Below are 10,266 nucleotides of genomic sequence, written 5' to 3' on the forward strand. Positions count from 1 at the left end.
AAGTTTTTTCTGTGGGGGAAAAGGCTCTGACCAGATCTTCATGAAAACTGGTTAGAATGTTCATCTTGATAATATCTAGGTCAAGTTTGAAACTGGGTCATGTCCGTTCCAAAACTAGGTCAGTAGGTCAAATAATAGAAAAACCTTGTGACCTCTGTAAAGGTCGTATTTTTCATGGGATCTGCATGAAAATTAGTCAGAATGTTCACCTTGATGATATCTAGGTCAAGTTTGAAACTGGGTCAACTGTGGTCAAAAACTAGGTCAGTATGATTGTCTTAAAATAGAAAACTCTTGTGACCTCTCTAGAGGCCATATTTTTCACAAGATCTTCATGAAAATTGGTCAAAATGTTCATCTTGATGATATGTAGGTCAAGTTCGAAACTGGGTCATGTCCGTTCCAAAACTAGGTCAGTAGGTCAAATAATAGAAAAACCTTTTTACCTCTGTAGAGGTCGTATTTTTCATGGGATCTGCATGAAAATTAGTCAGAATGTCCATCTTGATGATATCTAGGTCAAGTTTGAAACTGGGTCAACTGTGGTCAAAAACTAGGTCAGTAGGTCAAATAATAGAAAAACCTTGTGACCTCTCAAGAGGCCATATTTTTCACAAGATCTTCATGAAAATTGGTCAGAATGTTTATCTTGATGATATCTAGGTCAAGTTTGAAACTGGGTCAACTGTGGTCAAAAACTAGGTCAGTATGATTGTCTTAAAATAGAAAACTCTTGTGACCTCTCTAGAGGCCATATTTTTCACAAGATCTTCATGAAAATTGGTCAAAATGTTCATCTTGATGATATGTAGGTCAAGTTTGAAACTGGGTCATGTCCGTTCCAAAACTAGGTCAGTAGGTCAAATAATAGAAAAACCTTTTGACCTCTGTAGAGGTCGTATTTTTAGCTCACCTGTCACATAGTGACAAGGTGAGCTTTTGTGATCACCCTTCATCCGTCGTCCGTCGTGTGTCCGTGCGTCCGTGCGTGCGTCCGTCGACAATTTCTTGTCTGCACGATAGTGGTTTCATTTATGATTTTATTTTAACCAAACTTGCACACAACTTGTATCACCATAACATCTCGGTTCCTTTCTTGAACTGGCCAGATCCCATTATGGGTTCCAGAGTTATGGCCCCTGAAAGGGCCAAAATCAGCTATTTTGACCTTGTCTGCACAATAGCAGCTTTATTTATGATTTGATTTTTACCAAACTGGCACACAACTTGTATCACCATAAGATCTTGGTTCCTTTCTTGAACTGGCCAGATTCCATTATGGGTTCCAGAGTTATCGCCCCTGAAAGGGCCAGAATTAGCTATTTTGACCTTGTCTGCACAATAGCAGCTTCATTTATGATTTTATTTTAACCAAACTTGCACACAACTTGTATCACTATAAGATCTTGGTTCCTTTCTTGAACTGGCTAGATTCCATTATGGGTTCCAGAGTTATGGCCCCTGAAAGGGCCAGAATTAGCTATTTTGACCTTGTCTGCACAATAGCAGCTTCATTTATGATTTGAATTTAATCAAACTTGCACAAAACTTGTGTTGCCATAAGATCTCAATTCCTTTCTTGAACCGGCCAGATCCCATAATGGGTTCCAGAGTTATGGCCCCTGAAAGGACCAAAATTAGCTATTTTGACCTTGTCTGCACAATAGCAACTTCATTTATGATTTGATTTTAACCAAACTTGCACACAACTTGTATCACCACAAGATCTTGGTTCCTTTCTTGAACTGGCCAGATTCCATCATGGGTTCCAGAGTTATGGCCCCTTAAAGGTCCAAAATCGGCTATTTTGGCTTTTGCAGCCATATAGAGACTTCATTTATGGTTTTATTTGATACAAACTTCCAAAATATCTTCAACAACAATAAATCTTGGATTCCATGACAAATCAGATCCAATCATAGGTTCCAGAGTTATTTTATATCTGATTACCTCCCCTGATTGTAATCAAAATGGATTTATATCAGTAAGTACTTATAGGACTTATTTGAAATTTCATTATTGTCATTAGTTGGACTGAGCCAGTCAGGGTAGATAACTATGGACTGATTTATGTCAAATTACCTCCCTTTATTTCAAATTAAAATGGGTATATCTCCGTAACTAATGAAGATACTGATCTGAAATTTCATTTATGTCAACAGATTTATTTGGCAGATCCTTCTTTTGTTCACTTACAATAATTTTCTTTTTAATTACTTCCCTTTTACGTTACTATAAATAGCTTATTTTTAGTAACTTTTTTATTATTGGCCGTAGGGAAAAACCGAGACCACTTTTCTGTGGTACAACATGGATGGTACCTCCAATTTTTAGGTGTATTTTGACATATCTATACCTTGTAAAAAATTTTTTTCTTTTTGGTTAAATTTCTTTCCTTTGTTGTTCCTGTCCTTTGGACTTAGATATTTTTTCTGAGGACCTTCTTGTCCTCAAATGCAATGATAACAGGTGAGCGATATAGGGCCATCATGGCCCTCTTGTTCATGGGATCTGCATGAAAATTAGTCAGAATGTTCATCTTGATGATATCTAGGTCAAGTTTGAAACTGGGTCAACTGTGGTCAAAAACTAGGTCAGTAGGTCAAATAATAGAAAAACCTTGTGACCTCTCAAGAGGCCATATTTTTCACAAGATCTTCATGAAAATTGGTCAGAATGTTTATCTTGATGATATCTAGGTCAAGTTCGAAAGTGGGTCACGTCCAGTCCAAAACTAGGTTAGTAGGTCAAATAATAGAAAAACCTTGTGACCTCTGTAGAGGCCATATTTTTCATGGGATCTGCATGAAAATTAGCCAGAATGTTCATCTTGGTGATATCTAGGTCAGATTTGAATCTGGGTCAACTGCGATCCAAAACTAGGTCAGTAGGTCTAAAAATAGAAAATCCTTGTGACCTCTCTAGAGGCCATATTTTTCAATGGATCTTCATGAAAATTAGTCAGAATGTTCACCTTGATGATATCTAAGTCAAGTTTGAAACTGGTTCATGTGCGGTCTAAAAGTAGGTCATTAGGTCAAATAATACAAAAACCTTATCACCTTTCTAGAGGTCATTTTTTTCATGGGATCTGCATAAAAATTGGTCAGAATGTTCATCTTGATGATATCTAGGTCAAATTCGAAACGAGGTCATGTGCGTTCAAAAACTAGGTCAGTAGGTCAAATAATAGAAAAACCTTGTGACCTCTGTAGAGGCCATATTTTTCATGGGATCTGCATGAAAATTGGTCAGAATGTTTATCTTGATGATATCTAGGTCAAGTTTGAAACTGGGTCACATGCGGTCAAAAACTAGGTCAGTAGGTCAAATAATAGAAAAACCTTGTGACCACTCTAGAGGCCATATTTTTCATGGAATCTGTATGAAAGATGGTCTGAATGTTCATCTTGATGATATCTAGGTCAAGCTTGAAACCGGGTCAACTGCGGTCAAAAACTAGGTCACTAGGTCTAAACATAGAAAAACCTTTTGACCTCTCTAGAGGCCATATTTTACAATGGATCTTCATGAAAATTGATGAGAATGTTCACCTTGATGATATCTAGGTCAAGATTGAAACTGGGTCACGTGCGGTCAAGAACTAGGTCAGTAGGTCTAAAAATAGAAAAACCTTGTGACCTCTCTGAAGGCCATATTTTTCTCGAGATCTTCATGAAAATTAGTAAAAATGTTCTTGATGTTATCTAGGTCAAGTACAAAACTGGGTCACATGCCTTCAAAGACTAGGTCATTATGTCAAATAATAGAAAAAAACCTTGTTGCCTCTCTAGTTTGATCTTCTTGTCCTTAAGTGCAATGATAACAGGTGAGCGATATAGGGCCATTTTGGCCCTCTTGTTAGAGTTATGGCTCCTGAAATGCACATTTTCACCTTGTAACTCGCCTAGCTCAAGAAGTATTTCATATAAATTGATTAAACCTTATACGAGTCTTAATCATGATATGAACTTGCACACCTTCTATATTTTTTTGGCTTCGCCCGATATTTTCAGAGTTATGGCCCCTGAAATAGTAAAAATGCACATTTCACTTTGTGCGGCACCTGGTTCAAAAAGTATTTAATATTAATGGTTGAAAACTTGCACAAGTCTAAAATATGATATAAGCCTGCACATCAGATTTTGGCCAGCTCCACCCCCTATTTTGAAAGTTATGGCCCCTGAAATAGTAACATAAATGCACATTTTCACCTAATCACGTGCCTAACTCAAAAGTACTTAATGTAAATTCATGAAATCTTGCCTGAATCTTTATCTTGATGTGACCTTGCACACTTGGCATTCTTCTTGAGAATCTTTGCACTTATTACAGAGTTATGGCCCATGTAATAGCCAAAATAGTGGAATTTTTGTTTGTGATGCTCATACATCAAATATACAATGTTTGTTAAGCCTAAACCCCATTAACACTGCAAACATTTGAATTATTGCCCCTTATTTGTGAGAAATGTACCAGTGGAGGCACACCCTGTGTCCTACAGACACATTCTAGTTTGAAAAAAAACATGATGAGTTATTGTCATCACTTGACCAGTGTTGGCGTTGGTATTGCTTGTTTAAGGTTTGTATTTAGGTCAGTTTTTCTCATAACTATCAAAGCTATTGCTTTAAAAATTGGAGCAGTTATTCGCAATTATGAGCTGAATCTGCACAGCAAGCACAGTAAGTCTACATTGCTTTTTGCAAAAATAATGGGCCCTTTTGGATGTACATAGAAAATCAGATTTCTTGGTTAAGTTTTGTGTTTAGGTCAGCTTTTCTCCTAAACTATCAATGCTATTGTTTCAAAACTTGCAACACTTGTTCACCATCAGAATCTGTCTCTGTACAGCAAGAAACATAACTCCATCCTGCTTTTTTGCAAGAATTATGGCCCCTTTTGGACTTAGAAAATATCATATTTCTTAGATAAGTTTTATGTCTAGGTCAACTTTTCTCCCTAACGGTCAAAGCTATTGCTTGGAGCTATTGCTTTAAAACTTGGAGCAGTTAATCACCATTAATCTCTGGAAATCTCTGGAAATACTTTGACCATACAGTTGCATCAATTCTCTGAATAGTCAAGCCTGCTGTCAACAGACAGCTCTTCTTACAAATGACAGTAAGGTCTTCTCTCTTATTAGATCTGGTGCAAGAGATGTAACTGGTGCAAATTAACGATTGATTCCAAAATCTGTATGCTTTTTAGCATCTATAGATTTCAAGAAAATATGTTTTCACTTCTCTATTAATTTGTTCTTTTGATTTTGTTTCAGAACTTCCAAGGACTCTGAAATTTGAAGGGCGAATAATACGACAAAGTCAGATGAAAGAATGTACAGAAGTCTACAAAATTGGGGGAAAGACTGGTCTTACAAAGGGAAAGTTGGTGAGCAAAGAGTACGGTGTCGAATTTAGTCATCCATATGACAGCAGTACCAAAAAAATGGAGCTTCACAAGCAAAATCAAGTTTTATGGGATGATGATTCTGGTCCATTTGCGAAGCCAGGTGATTCTGGAGCTCCTGTCTTTATGCTTGATAAAGATAGTGGGCATATGTTTCTTTTCGGTATTGTGACAGGTTCCAAACCTCAAGAAGAACTATCTTGTGTAACACCAGTATGGGCAATAATGGAAGGCATTGGTGATGAGAACTCTGTTGATTCATTCAAAATCAGTTTAAAGAAAGTGAAAGCTTTTGAGTAAAAACTGTCATGTTCAGTGCAGAAATTAGATATGATAGCTCTTGACTCGTTATTTTAGACAACCCTTTTATCATCACGGTGTTACCTGCAAGATGCTTTGTTAACTGTCAAGGCAATATCTGTAACACCAGTGATACACAGCTATTTATCCTTTTTCTTATGCTGTTACGAATCTGCAATCTTTTTATGTTTTTGCCTTAGTAATCATGGGTTAAATTGCTGATCTTGACTAATTATGTCTCCCACACCACTGTGTGGGGGGAGACATATTGATTTACTCTTGTCTGTGTGTGTGTGTGTGTGTGTGTGTGTGTGTGTGTGTCCATCTATTACTGATCTTGTCCGTTTTCTATGTCGAACATTTATCATCTGATCTTCACCAAACTTGAACAGAATGTGTTTGCCAATAAGCCCTTGGCCAAGTTCGATAACTAGCCAAATTGGCCCAGGTACGTCGGAATTAGGGCCCTTGAATTGCCAAAAATCGCTCAGATCTTGGGGACATAAAGGACCCATATACTACTAATGTGAATAGTAGTATATTGGTCATTTATGCCCCAATATTTCATCATGTCTAATGATTAGGCAGTTGAGGTCTTGGATCATGGTTGACTCGTATACTACTATTCATATGATTAGGCAGTTGTAGGAGACATGCGCTTTTCCCAAAGGCAGCTCTAGTTGTAAAATTGTTTTTATATTAAGTCATGTTTATTATACCTCATTACATTGGCAGCCTGAAGTATGTATGTCTTTATATAACATGTCATGAAATTTTCATTTCTGTTGATAATTTTTTGAAAACTTTACATTTATACAAGATCTATACATTCTTTTCTGATATGATCTAATACATGATACCTGAAATATGCATCTTGCTTATCTGTTTCTTGATAAAAGCCCAAATTACATATACATAGTCCCATTTTAGGTTGTGTTTCAGTAAAATTTGCCTCTAAACACATATCTATTATTGTTGAAAATCTGAACGATATAACTATTGTTGTTGAAATTTTATCAGAAAGGATATAAAAACGAGCTGTCGGATGACAGCGCACTCGACTATTCGAAGAATTGATTGAAGAATGGGGTCAAAATATTTCCATAGATTTACAGACAAAAGAAAAAAATGATTAAAAAAAATGTTCCTGTATTTGTGGATTTCGATTAGTCTTGCACTAAATGGCAATGTGTGACCATGATGGCAAATATGTTTTGTTATATGTTAGGCAAAATATGGACTTGCATGAAAAATTTAACTAATTTCCAAGTCCAAAAAAGGCCATAATTCAGTCAAAATAGCTGACAGAGTTATGTACTCTTGCCTACAGATGGAAATCATGTTGATAAACTAGTGTTAAAAGTTTCAAATCCACAGTTCAAATAGTTTTGACAAAACACTGACTTGTATTTGTTTGTTTGTTTGTTTTGGGTTTAACGCCGTTTTTCAACAGTATTTCAGTCATGTAACGGCGGGCAGTTAACCTAACCAGTGTTCCTGGGTTCTGTACCAGTACAAACCTGTTCTCCGCAAGTAACTGCCAACTTCCCCACATGAATTATCAGAGGGTTTGATATAATAAACAATTACATAAATGCATCAACAATATATCAACTTGACAGGTGTGTAGCTGGTTTACAACAATAAAATGATCTTTGATTATTTTACACTCGTTACCTACCGAAAGAAAAAATTGAATTATAAATTTATTTTTTCAGACTTGAAGTACTATCTCTTGTTTTACAATATAGTAACATGTAGAATAATGTTCAATCTGATCAAGAAAATAAGAATACAATCTAGAGAAATGATATTAAAGAACAGTGTTAAAGAAAAAAGCTTAAGTCATTTATGCAATTAATGTAAACAAGAACAAAGGAGAATAGAATATTAAACTAAACAATTTTCACAATTCATAGAAAGTCTTTTTTATTTTATATCGGCCTTTGTAGTGGCACTTCTCCTTTCTTCCTCCAAGACTTTTTCTTTAACCCGTGTTACATCGATATTCACAAAACCAGTAACTGTAAAATAAAGCAAAACACAGGTGAGCATCTTTTAGGATATATGCTATAAAAGAGTTAGGAAAAAGATAACAATTTCGTTTAATAACATTGCTAATTAATTGCTTGTAATTATTGTCGCGTGTATAGAAATTTATCATGATATTTAAATTCCACATATTTATACAAAGATTTTATTCAGCATATTAATCTTACTTTTGAATATTTTGATATTTGACTACTGATCTTAAATAAATAGTAAAATAGACATGTATTGACCAAAATATATGAATTATGTATTGGTAAGTAGAAAGAAAGAAACGATAATTAGTTGTTTTTTTTAGTGTTCTGTAATTTTCCAGCTGGACCATTTTCTTCGCCAAACTTCACAGGCTCACAGCTTGCAGTCCACTTTCGCCATTGTCACTTGGTTTCGCCATCTTTCTACACATTTGTCCTTTGGTTTCGACATTCTTTTACAGCGTAACGCATCACCATCAATCTCTGTAGCTAAGAATCTCCAGTCACAGGCCATAACGTTGTACCGCACTCTACAAGTTTATGATGTTCATCCATCTAATTTCATTTGCTAACTTCTGAAATGTTCTAGAGTTCTCCAAGTTATAATATTACTGTTTCATTAACGTTATGTCTAATACTTCAGATGACCACCGAAAATACTTTGTTATTAAATTGTTCCCATTTGTCATAAATGATAGATGAAATCAAAACTGCATGTATACAAAATGTCATAATACACAAATGCAACTGTCATCATTTTGCTTTGACAGGTACTTTCCAATATGTAACCGTTACGTGTAATGAGTCTCCCCTTGGCTATTATATAATGACAGTCCGCAATATTTCAGTCACGAAATACACTTTTTCTAAGTTTGATTTGACAGTTGTCGGCATTCTATTTCAGACAGTTCGTATTTTATTTCAGACAGTTCGCTCGTACTTTCTTTTCATAAGTGGTATCTGTACTTCCTGTAAACGGTTATGTTACCGAGAACCTTACTTCTTTGTACGTTTACGCAAGCTATGTCCTACGTTTTACATTATTCGAAAATTAAAGATATCAGCCAAAATATGTTCCTAACAAAAAGCAAAACATGTTCTCAACATAAAAAATGTAAAGATATGATATTTAAGAATGCTTATGAAAGTTACAAAAACTTTACATAATAAAGCGTTTAGTCATAATTAAATGCAAACAGAAATACATACAAAACCAACACCGATATATAAACAGAATAACTGATAATGATTTCTTCCATGATCTTTTTACACAATGTGACCTTTCTTGATGATTCGACAGATATATTATGTCGTCCGCGAGAAAATATAAATTTTCCGACAGAATACCCTGCTTAAAAACCATGAAAGGTAACCTAAAAGTAACAGCACGTTCGACTGTTTTTGCAACTCTTTGACAAAAATACTACATCAGGTCTCATAAAACAAAATACGTTGCACTTATAATAACCGGTACACACACGTACCTCATAATGCAATATATGCATCGATTTCACGCTATGATAGTAAGATTCCGACTAAATATATCGGAAGACAGTATCTGTGTCTGTATAATAGTATACATCTTACAAAACAACTGGGATAACAACTTCCAGTCTCACAAAGACAATATCAAGTAACTCTAAGTATCTCACAATATATATAATTCAACCTTACTGGAATCCACATGTTCCAGCGACAATATCAAGTAATTTTTACGTAATAAACATATTCTTCTTTGCCATATCAGGCTTCAAAATATTTCCAGCACAACAGACCAGATCAAACTTTTAATTTACTGAGACCTGAAGTAACCATGTAAACATAGCCCATCCATGCATTTTCACGCATGAATCATCTTAATCACGAATTTCACATATCTATTTTTCAGCCGTTCCTTGTATTTTCACATATATTCGTGATGAAATATTACCCATAACCTCAACAGAAACTATTTACAGCTCATTTTGCGCATATCTATGAATTCAACAAGTTTCATAGGACAATCCATCTTCCTTCATTTAAACAATTTGTCAATGCAGGAATGCTCAAAACTGTTCAAATGTGGCCATAAGGGAAACAAATATCATATGGAACAAGTAAAATAAACATAATATGACAAGTGCATTTTCGAAAAAACAAATATTTTCACATTTGCATTTCGAAATTCGGTCCCTTGAGTATTTTCCTCAATGCATTTTTTCTTATTATTTTACTTATTATTTTCTAACTATTTTACTCTTTTTTAAGAATTTTGTATATTATGAGTTAGGTTTTATCCTTTATAAATTTGTATTTTCTTTTCATGTCTAACAATTAATCAAAAATAAATTTACCTTAAAATTTTGTTCAAAAATAGAAACAAAAATTTAATAAAAGAAAAGACTAGCTTGCAAAATTGCACTAGAAGATAGGTAAAATGGCAACTCACAGTTTCTCTTCTTTCGGCTTGGAGGTGTGTCGTCGTCGCAGGAGTACTTCGCTTGGTAATGTCGCAACAACCCATCTTGAAATTCGACATCCTGGTCACGGCACC

The sequence above is a fragment of the Mercenaria mercenaria genome, chromosome 3, assembly GCF_021730395.1.
Source record: "Mercenaria mercenaria strain notata chromosome 3, MADL_Memer_1, whole genome shotgun sequence".
Taxonomy (NCBI): Eukaryota; Metazoa; Mollusca; class Bivalvia; order Venerida; family Veneridae; genus Mercenaria; species Mercenaria mercenaria.